This window comes from Marmota marmota, unplaced genomic scaffold (assembly GCF_001458135.2).
Source record: "Marmota marmota marmota unplaced genomic scaffold, marMar, whole genome shotgun sequence".
Lineage (NCBI taxonomy): Eukaryota > Metazoa > Chordata > Mammalia > Rodentia > Sciuridae > Marmota > Marmota marmota.
In genome coordinates this window covers 51,385,808-51,399,605 of record NW_026000037.1, presented here as the reverse complement: position 1 = coordinate 51,399,605, position 13,798 = coordinate 51,385,808, and the positions used below count along the sequence as shown (strand labels likewise).

Here is a 13,798-nt window from a genome sequence, read left to right as displayed (position 1 = left end):
TCTCACTCTCTCGTTTCCTAGTGCCGTACTACCCGCTGCTTTTCTCCACCACTGTCTTCTGCCATGATGTTCTGCCTCATCTCAGGCTCCAAAGAATGGAGTAGGCTATACACAGAGGAGACCCCTGTAACTGTGAGCTCCCAAATGAACCACTGTCATATGGAATTCTCATAGGCAATTTTCCTTCTTAAAATTGTTCTTGTCAGGTCTTTTGGTCATAGCAACAGCTGACTAAAACTACTACAAAAGCGACAAAGCAGGAATGCAAACAGTCCTTTGATTTTTCAATCCTGAGTTTTTAATCTCTCTACCATCCATATTGCATATAAGTTACAATTCTTTGCTTTTTTAAAAGCTCTCTTCTTCCTAAATACTTTCTTATATTAAATTTCTATTTCTATATATTTTTAATATATGTATATTATATGTAATTCAGAAACAATGTTCATTTTAATATCTCTTGAGTTGATCAAAGGGAAATGACTATATTCACACTGCAAAGCATAGGAGCATTTCATGCATAATCCTACAACAGGGACGCTTGCTTTTTCTATTGCTATGCTGTATCATAAGCATTTATAAATGTGGCGCCAACTTGCTCTTGAAGTATATTTCATTTGTTTCCACATTTCTTTCTCATATGGGTCTGAAAAAAATACATATTTTTTAAAAAAATTGATTCCTTAATTTTTTCTCTCATCTTCAATTTTCTTCTTCTCATACCTCATAAGAGAAGGAAAACAAGTCAAGTAGAGAGAGCACTTTACGGGAGCTCAGAAGGCTGAGATTTTATTCCTGTCTCTGCCACTGATCTGTTGTATGCCCTTGGGTTTAACCTCACTGCACTGGACTTGGTGGAGAGGTGTATGGCTTCTCTGCTAACATGCACTCAATGGGCCAGATCTTTTGAATGAGCCAATTGCACTTGAGGATTAAGTTAAGCCATTTGGAGGGGCATTAACCCTTCCTGGTCAATGAATTTTTTATGCATGCACGAGTAGAATAACTTACTAAACACTGCCTACTGTCCTTCAATACATAGACTTTCTCCCCCAACTGCCTAACTTACACAGCAAGTGTCACACTCAATAGCTAAGCAGTACTTGAGAGAAATGCTGAGCAGTGGAAAAGGAAACAGCAAGTAAATGAAACGACCCTCAACAAACAGGTGAAGGAAGTGTAGAAGTCAGTGACTTGAGAATGGACAGCCTTCCTCTCCTCATTGAATTTAGTGGCCTCTTGTCTCCCCTCCCTTTTGCTCCTTGCCAGCATTCCAGGAGGAGTAGTGTCAGAACATCCCCAAATAGCCACCCCACTGCCTGAGGAAGAGGCTATTCATTAAGTTCAGGGGCAATCCCTTTGGATCAAAGAGAAACTCTGACTACTATCTTCAAAGCTCTCCATTAGCAGGAGTCACTCCATTTATTCATTTTAATCTCAGCCTATCAGTGCCATTTTAGCTCAACTCTCTCTGTTGAGCTGACTCACAGTGAGTTCTTACAATTTTAACTCCAGTGCTTTTTTTTTTTTTTTGGAGAATTTCCATACATATGCCCCATGGCACCTGCTTTCAGTTTCACCAGATTTGCTCCATTCTTTGAAACAACAACAACAAAAAAAACCCTGCTTCCTCCAAGCTTGCCATAGTCAGACCTTCCAAGAAAATCCCTGAGAAGCCAGGGCTCTATACAGTATAAATATACTTTTATTTGTGACGGAGATGGGATAGTGATTTTTCTTTATGATTTGTAAGTATTTTGTATCCTGTAGTCTTTTACAAACTGGTAATTTGGGTGTCTGGTCCATAGACAAGACACTCATTAATAGAACAGGAAATGAGAGAACTAAATTTTACAATGAGGGGATGCTATAGGGCTCTGTCAGAATTTTACAGATGCTGTTGATATGCCTTTCATTTTTGGCTGTAGAAGTGTATTTACCTATTTAGATATTATACATGTACCCATGTATCAAAATAAAAAAGGAATCCTTCCTAATAAAAGCAAATAAATGAGCTGAAGAGTTGTTTTGATTTTCTGTTAATTTACTTAAAGCATGAAACTGAGAGCTGTTTGTTAGAAATGATCATTATTTAATAATATGTGATCTACTTGATCATAATTTTTCCAGGTCCAACTTGAAATAATATATAACTGTGTACCTTGACTAAATTACCTAATTTCTTAGTTTCTTCAATGTGATACAGTGATAAGATTACTTACTTCCACAAAGAACGAGATTAAAGTAAAATAAATCATTTAGCACTATTCCTGGCACATAAAATGAACTCAAAATGTATAAGTTTTGTGGCTATCTCTGTTCTCTGTCTAGATTCTAAATGTGTTTCATATACTTCTAACTTTTAAATATTTCTGAGAAGGGTATTATATATGAAAAATAGGATGAAAACAAAAACAGGAATAAATTAAACCATCACGGGTGATTAAATACTTTCAAATGTGACAAATGGAATTTTTAAAAAAATGAGATTCTGACTCACAGTTTAACTGGATTCTACTAAAATATCTGAGATACAGAAAAACTAAAAAACATAACAATCTTGAAAACGATAGCTCACTGTCATCCTGTTGCCAAAATCTGGACGAAACTTTCAGTACCATTAAAGCTGATGAAACTGTACTGCAACAAACAATTGATAGCCCTTTCTTGTTATAATTTAGAAAAGAAGCAATCCTGCTTTCTTGAAAGTTGTCAGAAACACCTTTCATCTCTCTCCTCATACTCTATTTCCTGGTTCAGAAACACAAGGTCAATGCCAACCAAAACAACTATAAAGTTGCTGGGGTTTTTTTGTTTTTGTTTTTGTTTTTTTAAAGCAGAGTTCTGGTAGACTATACCTAGCAGCTATAGCATCCTCAGTAAATGCTAGGAAGCGGGGAGGATAGTGGATGAAGGGCTAGAATGAAGCTTGAAAATATAATACGTACCAAGGATTGTAATTTAATATGTGTTCCATCTGTACACAGTGTTGGGCAACAAGTCTGTATGAGTTCGTGTCAGGTCAGGATAACCTCCACTCACTGAATATATTGTAGACACAATGGTGGTGATAGAAGTCTTGAACTTCAAAGTACTGACTACATCTACAGCTGGGTATAGGACAGCATTTGAATGTGCTAGACTCAGGGGAAAAGTTAGATATACAACTCAGCATCTCATGATAAACACCGGATTTGGATAGAACTCTCCTCATCTGAGAATGAATGAAAGAAAACCCACAATCATTAATGTGAAAAAAGGAGAAGAGCAGTTAGAAGGGCACAGTGCCATTCAGATCCAAGAGAAAATTTTAAAATAATTTAACTAGAGAAAGAAGAAAATTTTGTAGAATGATTTGATATCTTCAGTTCAGATCAGAGATAACATCTATTTTAGCCCTCAGTATCAAAGACAAACTCTATGCCATGGCTGTTGAAGTTCTTCATTGGCAGGACTTGCTACCCAAGCATCACTCATATAACTCCTTATGAAACAGGATCAAATCCACAAGGGGAAGGAAGGATGAGATGAAAACATAATGGAATAAATAAAAAGAGAGATGGATATCATAAGAAAGGATAGTAGCATTGGAAAATATTGTGAAGAGGAAGTTTAACCTATATGGGGCATTAAGTTGCAGATGGTGATTTCATTCATTTGCTCTTTGACTAAAAATTTACTGAGTGCTTCCTGTGTGCCAGACACTATAAGCGGTGAAGAGGATACAGTAATGAACAATAAAGTTGAAGTCTCTAATCTTAAGGAGCTTACATAACAGTGACAAACTCAAGAAAAAACTTTAAAATGGTTAACCATAGTAAGTGCTAGAGAAATTAAGTGGACTGACCAATAGGAAATAAAAGATTTAAACTGCAGGATTGGACAGTTGAGGGAATTCTGAGAAATAACATGAAACTGAGACACAAATGTCCAAAAATCACACATAAGGTACGTGTGGACATGAAGTCAGAACATGCAGGATTTTTAGTCAGGAAAAGTGGCTTCAGTAATATTCCTAATGTGCTAGAAACTTAAGAGGTTTTCAGAAAAACAAACTGATCTGCGTTGAGGTCCACAGAAAGCAGAATCTATGACTGAGCTTAAATACACTGCTTTTGGGGAGAGTTTGATCCCAGAGAGCAGCTAGGAGGAACATGGAAACTATTGAAAGAATGAGAAAGAGCCAGTATGAGAACACATGGCACTTTTAACTTGACGACCACTAAAGATAACTTCTTGTCACATACTCAAATCCATATGGAATATGCCATTCAACCTTCTATCCAGGAAATGCTGGGGGGAAATAACTTCTAATCATGTCTCTCTCATTTCCCAGTTCCCACTGGTCAAATGTCTCCCCTGGAGGACACTATTATCCCTGCAGTTCTGCATGTGTATTTAGGGATGTTGAGTGGATCCCCAAAGCACCACAAAAATCAAGGGCAGAGGCTGAAAGGCTCCTGGTGTAAGTCTGAGGGTAGGTGTTGCTGGAGTGCACATGAATGATGTCTGTTAGAGCTGCCATATATGTGCTGGCCCAAGGAATAGGTGAATCAATAATATTTTGGGGGCTGGGGATGTGGCTCAAGCGGTAGCGTGCTCGCCTGGCATGCGTGGGGCGCTGGGTTCGATCCTCAGCACCACATACAAATAAAATAAAGATGTTGTATCCATCAAAAACTAAAAAATAAAAAAATAAAATTTCTCTCTCTCTCTCTCTCTCTCAAAAAAAAAAAAAAAAAAAAAAAAAAAATCAAGTAGCAAATAAGGGAATCTATGTTCATTTTTCAATGTATTTTGTTTCTTCAGTGGAAAACAGTTTGTTGTGGACAAATCAAATGGTGATAGAGAAGAGAATGTGGTGATGGGTGGCGCTTTCAGTCATCTTAGCGATACTGGCTGGAGTTCAAGTAGAAAAGTGGTACAAGTGAAGGCAGAAAATGCTGTCTTAGATATAGATTTGCTTTGAATTAGAGGTGAAGACTGAAGTAGAAAAGAGAAGTAGGAGGGCTGGGGCTGTAGCTCAGTGACAGAGCACTTGCCTTGCATGTGGGAGGCACTAGGTTCGATCCTCAGCACCACATAAAAAAATACACAATAAAATAAAAGCATGCTGTCCATCTATGACTAAAAAAAATATAAAATAAAAAAAAGAAAAGAGAAGAGAAGCAAGAAATTATGAGGGCTTCTCATAATTTCTCACAGGGAAAGAGTCAGAGAGAGGATACCTAAATGTTGTCTAGACACAGTTCCTTCTGACCACTTGAGCTATGCATGTGAGAAACAGAATCTAAACAGCCTAGTTACATGCAAAAGATCTGAGCAGAGACTGCATCTGCTGGACAGAAGATAGGATTTGCAGTTCAAGCTCAGCCTCAAAATTAATCTGATAAAAACCATGGACACTTTTGATTATACTAAAAGAATCCAGAATTTACATAACATTCATGATGTCCAGGGGATAATCCAAAAACACTGGATATATGAAGAATAAAAAACTGGAACACATTCACATGCGGGGAGGGAAGCAATTGACTACAAAATGTACAAAACTAACATAGATTTTTAAATGACTACAATGAATAATCTCAATAAATAAAAGCAAAATAAATTTTTAAAGTCTAAAAATCTTAGAAAAATAATGAGAAATTCAGTGAAAATAAAACAACCAGATGAACCAAATAAGATAAATCTAAAAAGAGGGAGAAAGGAATACTGTAGAAGCACTTCCCTGAGAAATAATAATTTAACTCATTAAATTATGAATAAAATCATCACAAGCTTCTGGAATTTGCCTTAAGTATATACAGCAAAGAGAGAAATACATTTTCAAGAAAATCTGCTAAATCTCAGTAGGAATATTAAGAGACTATGGATTAGGAGATATGGATTCTTATTACTTACTTTTAGCATTGCATTATGGAAGTTCTGACCCAGGCACATGTAATGTGGTCAAGAAAGTGCTCCTTCCATAGTAGCTCCCAGTATGCAGTGATGGTTTCCCATCACTGTATTCCTAGCCCTAGGTTAAAGAGCTATATCCCAGGCAGGTGCAGCTGAGAAAAACAGGCCTCTTTCCTCCATGTACTCTCTACTTACATGCAGAAACGTTATTTCAAGTGCATCAGGCACAATGCAGGGATCCTGATTGTCCTACCAAACTCATCCATAGGGTGAAAGTTCCAAGTCAGAAGAACAAGCAGAGAAAAACCAGGGTTTGTCCTCAGTACTTTTCATGGAAAAACCATATCATAGGTCTTGGCTCTGATGTTGTACTGCAGGAGAGAAAAGTGAAAATGGACCATTAGGACAAAAATGTTCACAACTCTGCCCAAACATTTTATTTGCAACAAAGTAGAGAACTCCGGTATAAGGATATTGTTTTTTAAAAATGATGATATTGGTGAAAACATTAAAAGGATCCTGATAGCAAAGCAGTAGAGCAGAAGTTAATAGAAATCATCAAAAATAAGCCTTGTGTGATAGTGAAAAACTCTGGTGGGTGAGGAGGATGTGTGTATGTGCTACATTAAATGCATTCTGGACCAATCAGAGTAAGACATAGTGCACATAAGAAAAAGTCCCTCTAGCCACACACAGAATCATCAACATCAGGCTGAATCCATACTGGCATAATTGGTTGAAAGCAACCTCTACTGAAAACTGAACAGTAAGCCACTCTCACCCAAAGCAACTCCCAGAAAGCCAGATTTAAAAATAAAAGCACACTCACCTTTTCACTAAAGTACAAGACAATCTGTTTCATAAGTAAGTAATAAGAGAGGAATTCTCCAATGTTCTAGATTCTGGTTTAATATAAAGGGGGAAAATGTAGACTCCTTGAACAATGACCAATTTATAAGCCATACATTCATGAGACAAGGTAAAAGTCTAAGGTTACTGGAGGACTTAAGTAAATCCTTTGAATAATAAGTGGCTTATGCTAATCCATGACAAAATCTAAGTAACTAGTCAATCTAAACAACAATAACAAAAACAAGTGGAAAAATCTAATTAGAGACATCAAAGCCTGCACATATCAGGGACAATATACTTTGCAGAATTCATTCAATTTACAAAATAAATAAACAAGCAAACAAATGACAGCCTCTGGGGAAATCAGTATCCAGTCACTATAATATACAATCTGAAATATGTTAATTTAAAAACATATATGAGGCATACAAAGAAACAGGAAAGCATGACCCTCTCACAGAGGGAATAAAACAGACAATTGAAACTGTCCTTGAAGGGATCAGATGATGGACTTAGCAGACAAAAAATGTCAAAGACACTCTTACTAAAATGTTGAAAGAACTAAAATAAATCAAAAGAACTAAAGGAAAACACGATGACAATATATTGTCAAATGAAAATGTCAATAAAGGTGTGGAAATTATTTAAGAGAATGAAGTAGGAATTTAACAATGACAAAATGCAATAATTGAAATAAAATTTTCAATCAGGGTTCTTAGCAAGTGGTTTGAACTTGAAAGAGAAAGAACTATAAAACTTGAAAACATATCAAAAGATATTATGTGTCAGAAGAATACAGAGAAAAAAAATGAAGAAAACTAAAAAGAGCTTCAGGGGATTGTGGGACTCCGTTAAGTATAGCAACATATATGTAACGTGCATACCAGAGAGGAGAGAAAGGCACAGAAAAAAACCTTGCAAAGATACAGTGGTTAAAAACTTCCCAAATTTGATGGAAAACTAATTTTTGTACAAAGAAACTCAAAGAACTCCAAATGGGACAAAGAAATTCAAATCCAGACACTTATGTTCAAAATATTGAAAGCTAAATTCAAAGAAAGATCTTAAACAACAAAGGTAAAATGATACCTGACTTCATATCAGAAATAATAAAGGTCAGAGGACCAGGGTGACATGTCAAATGCTCAAATTCTGGTTGACCAAGAATTTTATCTTCAGCAATACTAGATTTAAAAAATGAAGGTGAAACAAAAGATATTCTCATATAAAACCAGTGAATCTGTTATTAGGAGGCCTGTTTTACAACAAGTTCTAAAGAATTATTCAAACATAAAGCAAGTGGTACCTGAGAGAGCCACAGAATGAGGGGGGCGGGGGGATAGAGAGGGAGGAAGAGAGGGAAACATGAAGGCAATTATGTAAGTAATACACAATGATGGTATAATTACATTTTAAAAATCTTTTCTTTACTTGACTAATTTAGAAAACAATTGCTTAAAACATTATATATAATGAAATTACTTGACATAATCTAATATACTTGACAATAACATAACAAAGAAGGTAGGTGGAGGCAAATTGGTATTGCTGTTTAAAAAAAAAAAAGAAAGAAAGAAAACACATGGTAACCTTAAACCAGAAGTAGAAGAGAATCAACAGAGATGAAATAAAAGTTCAATATAAGAAACACTAAATATATGCTAACCCTTATTATTCTCACCTTTTACTAGGCAATTATGTAAAAAAAAAATAACTACACCAGTATACTGTTGGGTTTGTGACATACAAACATATATAACAATATGAACACAAAGCATTAGGAGAGAATGGAGCTATAATGCAGTAAAATTTCTATATTTCCCTGGAAAAAAATCAATATAAACTGAAGTAGATTAGGATAATTTAGGATGTATATTGTAAATCTAGAGCATCTATTAAGAAAATGATTCAAAATATTTTTAAAATGTCATTACAGGATTTTCAATATTGTACTACAAACTTATCCACTTAATACAAAGCAAAGCAATAAATAGGAAGGGGAGATGGGGGGATAATGGAGCACACAGTAAAACTGAAAGTAAAACTTTAAAATTAACCAAATCAGAAATAACATTAAGGATGAATGAATTGAATGGTCTATTCAAAAGGAAGATATTCAGAAACTGAATAAAACTTAGGTATATTATGTTTATAAAAAAACAATAATTTGAAAATAGGTTGTAAAATTATACTGTGTAAATCACTTCAAAACAACAAAAGTTGATGTGAGGTGGATTTTTAAATGTTTTTCTTTAGACAAAGAGTAACATTTTTCAGTGATAAATGGAATACTACAAACCAACTATATCTGACATTTCCAACAACACCTGAAAGCATAAGAATACATTTTTCAAATGTGTATTTTTCAAGAATACACATTTATATACTCCAGAATGAAACTAATGCTAAGCCACAGAATAAGACTCAGTAAATTTAAACACATGGAAGTCATATAAAGTGTTTTTATCAATCACAATAAGTTAAGTTAGAAATCAATAATAGAAATGTTTGCAAATTTGCAAACAGGTAGAAATTAACCAGCCCACTAATAAATGACTAATGGATCAAAGAATAGCTCAAAAGTAAAACTAGAAAATTCTTTAGATGAGTGAAAATGGAAACAAACGCAGCAAGACACATTCTAGGGGATACAGCTAAAGCAATTTTTAGACAAAAACATGTAACTATAATGCTTGTATTAAATAGAAAGAAGACCCTCTCATCAATAAATTACCTCTTTGCTTGGAGACACTAAAACAGAAAATGCAAAATAAAGCTAAGGAAAGAAGAAGAAACAAAATGATACTCACAGGAGTGGAAATTCATGAAATAGAGAAAATAGGATGTAAAACAATGAAGAAAAATCCATGAAAAATAAAGTTAGTTCTTTGGGAAAAAAAAAAATCACAAAATCGGCTGGCATTTAGCTAGACTGATTTAAAAAATGAATGAGAGGAAACAAACTATTACAGTCAGGATTAAAAAAAAAGAGTATTACTACTTACATTATAGAAATAAAATAGATTAGCTAGGCACAGTGGTGCACACACATAATCCTGTAGTGCCTTATGGAGGCTGAGGCAGGAGGATCACAAGTTCAAAGCCAGTCTTAGCAAAGTAGACCATATCTCAAAATTAAAAAAAAAAAAAAAATTAAAAAGGGCTGGTGATGTTGCTCAGTGGTTAAGTACCCCTGTACTCAATTCCTGGGGGGAAAAATAGAATAAAACATATTAAAAGGAAATAAATATGATGAGCAATTGTTTAGCATGTCATAAAGTTTTGATAAAATGAAAATATTCTTTGAAAGAAAAATTACTCGAATGGCTCATGAAGAAAGAGAAAATATGAACAGGTAAATATCAAGTAAAGAGATCAAAACAGTCATTTTCAAACTTCTCATAAAGAAAACCCAGGTCCAAATGGCTTTACTGGTGAATTCTACAAGACATTCAAAGAAGAATTAATATCAACACTTCACAGACTCTTTAAAAAATTGGACAAATAGGGAACACTTCTCAATTTCTTTAATGAAACTAATTCTGTCCTGATACTCAAACTACACAAAACATCTCAAACAATAAACATAAGGTCTCTAGAGTGCTATATTATTATCAAATAAAACAGATTTCAACACAAAATATAGTACCAGAGATAAAGAAATATACAACTTAGTGGAAAAATGTCAATTCACGAATGTATAAGCACACAAGAATAGCGTCAAAATAGATGAAAAACACTGACAGATGAAAGGAATAGATAATGCTACAACTATAGCTTCAGATTTTTAACACCAATCTTTAAGTAGTCAAGTAACATGAAAGTAAAATCAACAAAGACATAAATACCTGGTTAATAAAACAATGAATTAGACCATTGATACTTTATAGAACATTAAACCGAACAATAGTAAAAGAGTTAAGTGATCTGAATGTATCATATTCTAAGATATAACACAAGATTTTTAATTTTAAGCAGATTGAAATGATTCATTTTTTCCTAATCAAATAATAATTAAATAAAAAATAAAATATAACCCAAAGCACCACAAATATTTGTATGTTAAGCATAACATTTCTGATGTTTGAATGAAATAAGAAATACCATGTGAAATTGGACCATGTTTAAACTGAATGATAAGATAGATACAGCATAGCAAAGTGTGTGGGATGCCCCCAAAATAGTACAAGAAAGAAAATGTATAGACTTAGATACCTTCATTAGAAGAGAAGAAAGGTCATAAGTCCAGAATCAAAAATTACACTTTTACAAATAGATGAAGAAGAACAATGAAAGTAAAAGTAAGGGTAAGAACATAAGAGAGATGAAAGAGAATCAGGAACAAACAAAAAAGTCAATGAAATCAAAGCTGATCATTTGGAAAGCAATTATTAAAATGTGTGATAAATCTCTAACAGCAGAACAATACAAAAAAAAAAAAAGGACAAAAGCACAAAACATCAGTGTAAGAAATAAAAAAAGGAGGAATTGAGGTATAAACTCCAGAAAGTGAATGGACAAAGATGAGCTAGGAAAAAATCATACCAACAAATTTGACAACTTAGATAAAATGAATGAAATAATTAAAGACACAAAGGGACCTGAAGGAACTTTTGGAGGAGGAAATCTATGTTTCATGTCCTGGTTGCAGTGGTTAGAATATGGCATATATTTGCCACAACCTAGAGACTTGTGCATTAAAAAAAAAAAAAAAATGCTGATTTTCATTGTGTGCCAAATCCTCTCAATAAAATTAACACAAAAAATTTGCCAAAATCCTGGCAAGTCCAATAATAAGTAAGTAAAAGATCAAAAGCAGCTGGGCACATTGGTGCACGCCTGTAATCCTAGCAGCTCCTGAGGCTGAGATAGGAAGATCACAAGTTCAAAGCCAGCCTCAGCAACAGCCAGGCACTAAGGAACTCAGTGAGACCCCATCTCTAAATAAAATACAAAATAGGACTGGGGATGTGACTCAATGGGCGAGTGCCCCTGAGTTCAATCCCCAGTACAAAAAAGAAAAGCAAAATTATGAATTTATTACCATATCTTTTGAGTGTATTTTTTTAAAACTATAAACTCCTCACTTTATATATCACTCAATTATTTTCCAATTTCTGTTATTTTTAATATTTCTCTCTCTCTCTTTCTCTCTCTTTCCACACACACATACTTGCACATATACATATCCAAAAATTATTTCATTTGAACCATTTTCAGTGTACAATAGAATGGCATGAATTACATTCACAAATGTGCAACCATGACCATTATCTAATTAATATTAGAATTACAATTCATTGGTTAAAAAATAGTCACAGTTACAAACAGGAGACAACTAATTCAACAAAGTAAAATAAAATTGAGGTGAATTAGAGTGAATAAATAAATAATATTTAGTATATTTAATTTATTTTTTAATAAGGTAACTCATAATATAATCAACAACTTAAGTAAAAGAAAATATGGGGTCTGTTTGATCAAAATGCTGAATTTCAAAAAGATTTTTTAAAAAATAAACCAAGAAAACATCTGATAGGTTTAACTGTATTAAATAATGCATTTTTGAAAGTTAACAAAATTAAAGAAAAATAAAAACTTTCTGAAAAATATTAGTTGAAAATAATAATAAAAAAGAAAACAATAGACAGTTCAAGCATGGTGATGTGTTCCTGTAATCCTAGTGACTCAGTTGGTTGAGACAGGAGAATTACAAGTTTGATGCCAGCCTTAGCAACTTAGCAACATCCTCTCTCAAAATAAAAAGGTTGAAGGATGTAAAACAAACAAACAAACAAAAAAAAAACCTCTATGTAATCTCTTACCAACAAAAGGAAAACAATAACAATATTTTCAATGTTTCACTTCTTAATCAAAAGAAATGAGATTTAAAAGAGAAATAAGATTTTATGTATCAAATTATTAAAGATATATAAAATAATAATGCTTGACTGGGATCCCCAAACTGCATGTTACTCCCTTAAAAGTAAGTGTGCAAAAATGCCTGCTTAAGAGTAGTTTGAAACTGTGTTATGATTATGCACAAATGTCTATTACATTTACTTTAATAATTACATCTGTAAATATTATCCTAACAATAACCTGAAAGGTATTGCTAATGACAAATTTGAAATTTGAATCAGTAATGGAATGATTAAATTGTATTTGGGACAGCTGTTCAAAGAAATCTCATAAGAAATCAAATTTCTAAAGGTTATTTCAAACTATGGGATATGTGTATAATACAATATTAGATGAAGAAAGCATATTTCTACAGAAATAATCTACTCAATTAATGAGAAATATACAAAAGAATTGTGTTAGCTGAACTTATTTAATCGGCTTGTCAAGTAACTCAATACAACTACTTCCTCTGTGTTAGTCACTAAATTCCCACACTCTGAGTGTGCTCAGTTCTACTCTGACCAGTTGAACCATTTGCTTACCAAGAGTGAGTTCAGTTAAAGGTGCAAGAACCTATTCATGCCACTTGAACCTATTATCATAATTAAGTAATTTAATTAAATGTTATATAAACAGAATTACTGGAAAAATGTTATTTTGCAAAAACGAAACAGATGGAAAGTTTAAATAAAGGTGAATTTTGAAAAATAAATTGCTATGGAGTTATGAGCAGGTGAAACAGTGTTAAAAGGTGTGGGATAATATAAAAATAAGAATTCTTAGATGACATGCATCTTTAGGCTTTCATAGCACTTTTAAGAAACCAATGTTTGAAATGCTTGAACTGCTTGAAATCGTAGAGTACAAAGGAAAGAAGATATGAAAATCCTTTCAAGAATGAGCAGTCATAAGTAAAACCTTGGTCCCATGCCAAGATATTATCAAATGCTTATGCATCATTTCTTTGCTTTCAGTTAAAATAAAAGGTTTTGGGTACATTTATGTCATTTTCCATGAATGTCACTCTTACTGACTTTGTCAGTGATCACACCATCAATTGGTCCTTCTCACTGTTCAGCAATATCCTGTGTGAATCAATTACTGAATAACTAGAGGGATCATTGGTGTCCGATTGCTA

The 13,798-nt window shown here is 33.6% G+C and overlaps 1 long non-coding RNA gene across 3 annotated transcripts in view; it reads right to left on the bottom strand.

Annotated features, from left to right (window-relative positions):
• The window catches only part of LOC125619418, a 42,749-nt gene that overhangs the window by 8,048 nt on the left and 20,903 nt on the right, over positions 1-13,798 (bottom strand). For all 3 annotated transcript variants that reach the window (XR_007350959.1, XR_007350957.1, XR_007350958.1), the window contains exon 3: positions 6,100-6,275. This is a non-coding gene — a long non-coding RNA (uncharacterized LOC125619418). The remainder of the gene's footprint in view (positions 1-6,099; positions 6,276-13,798) is intronic.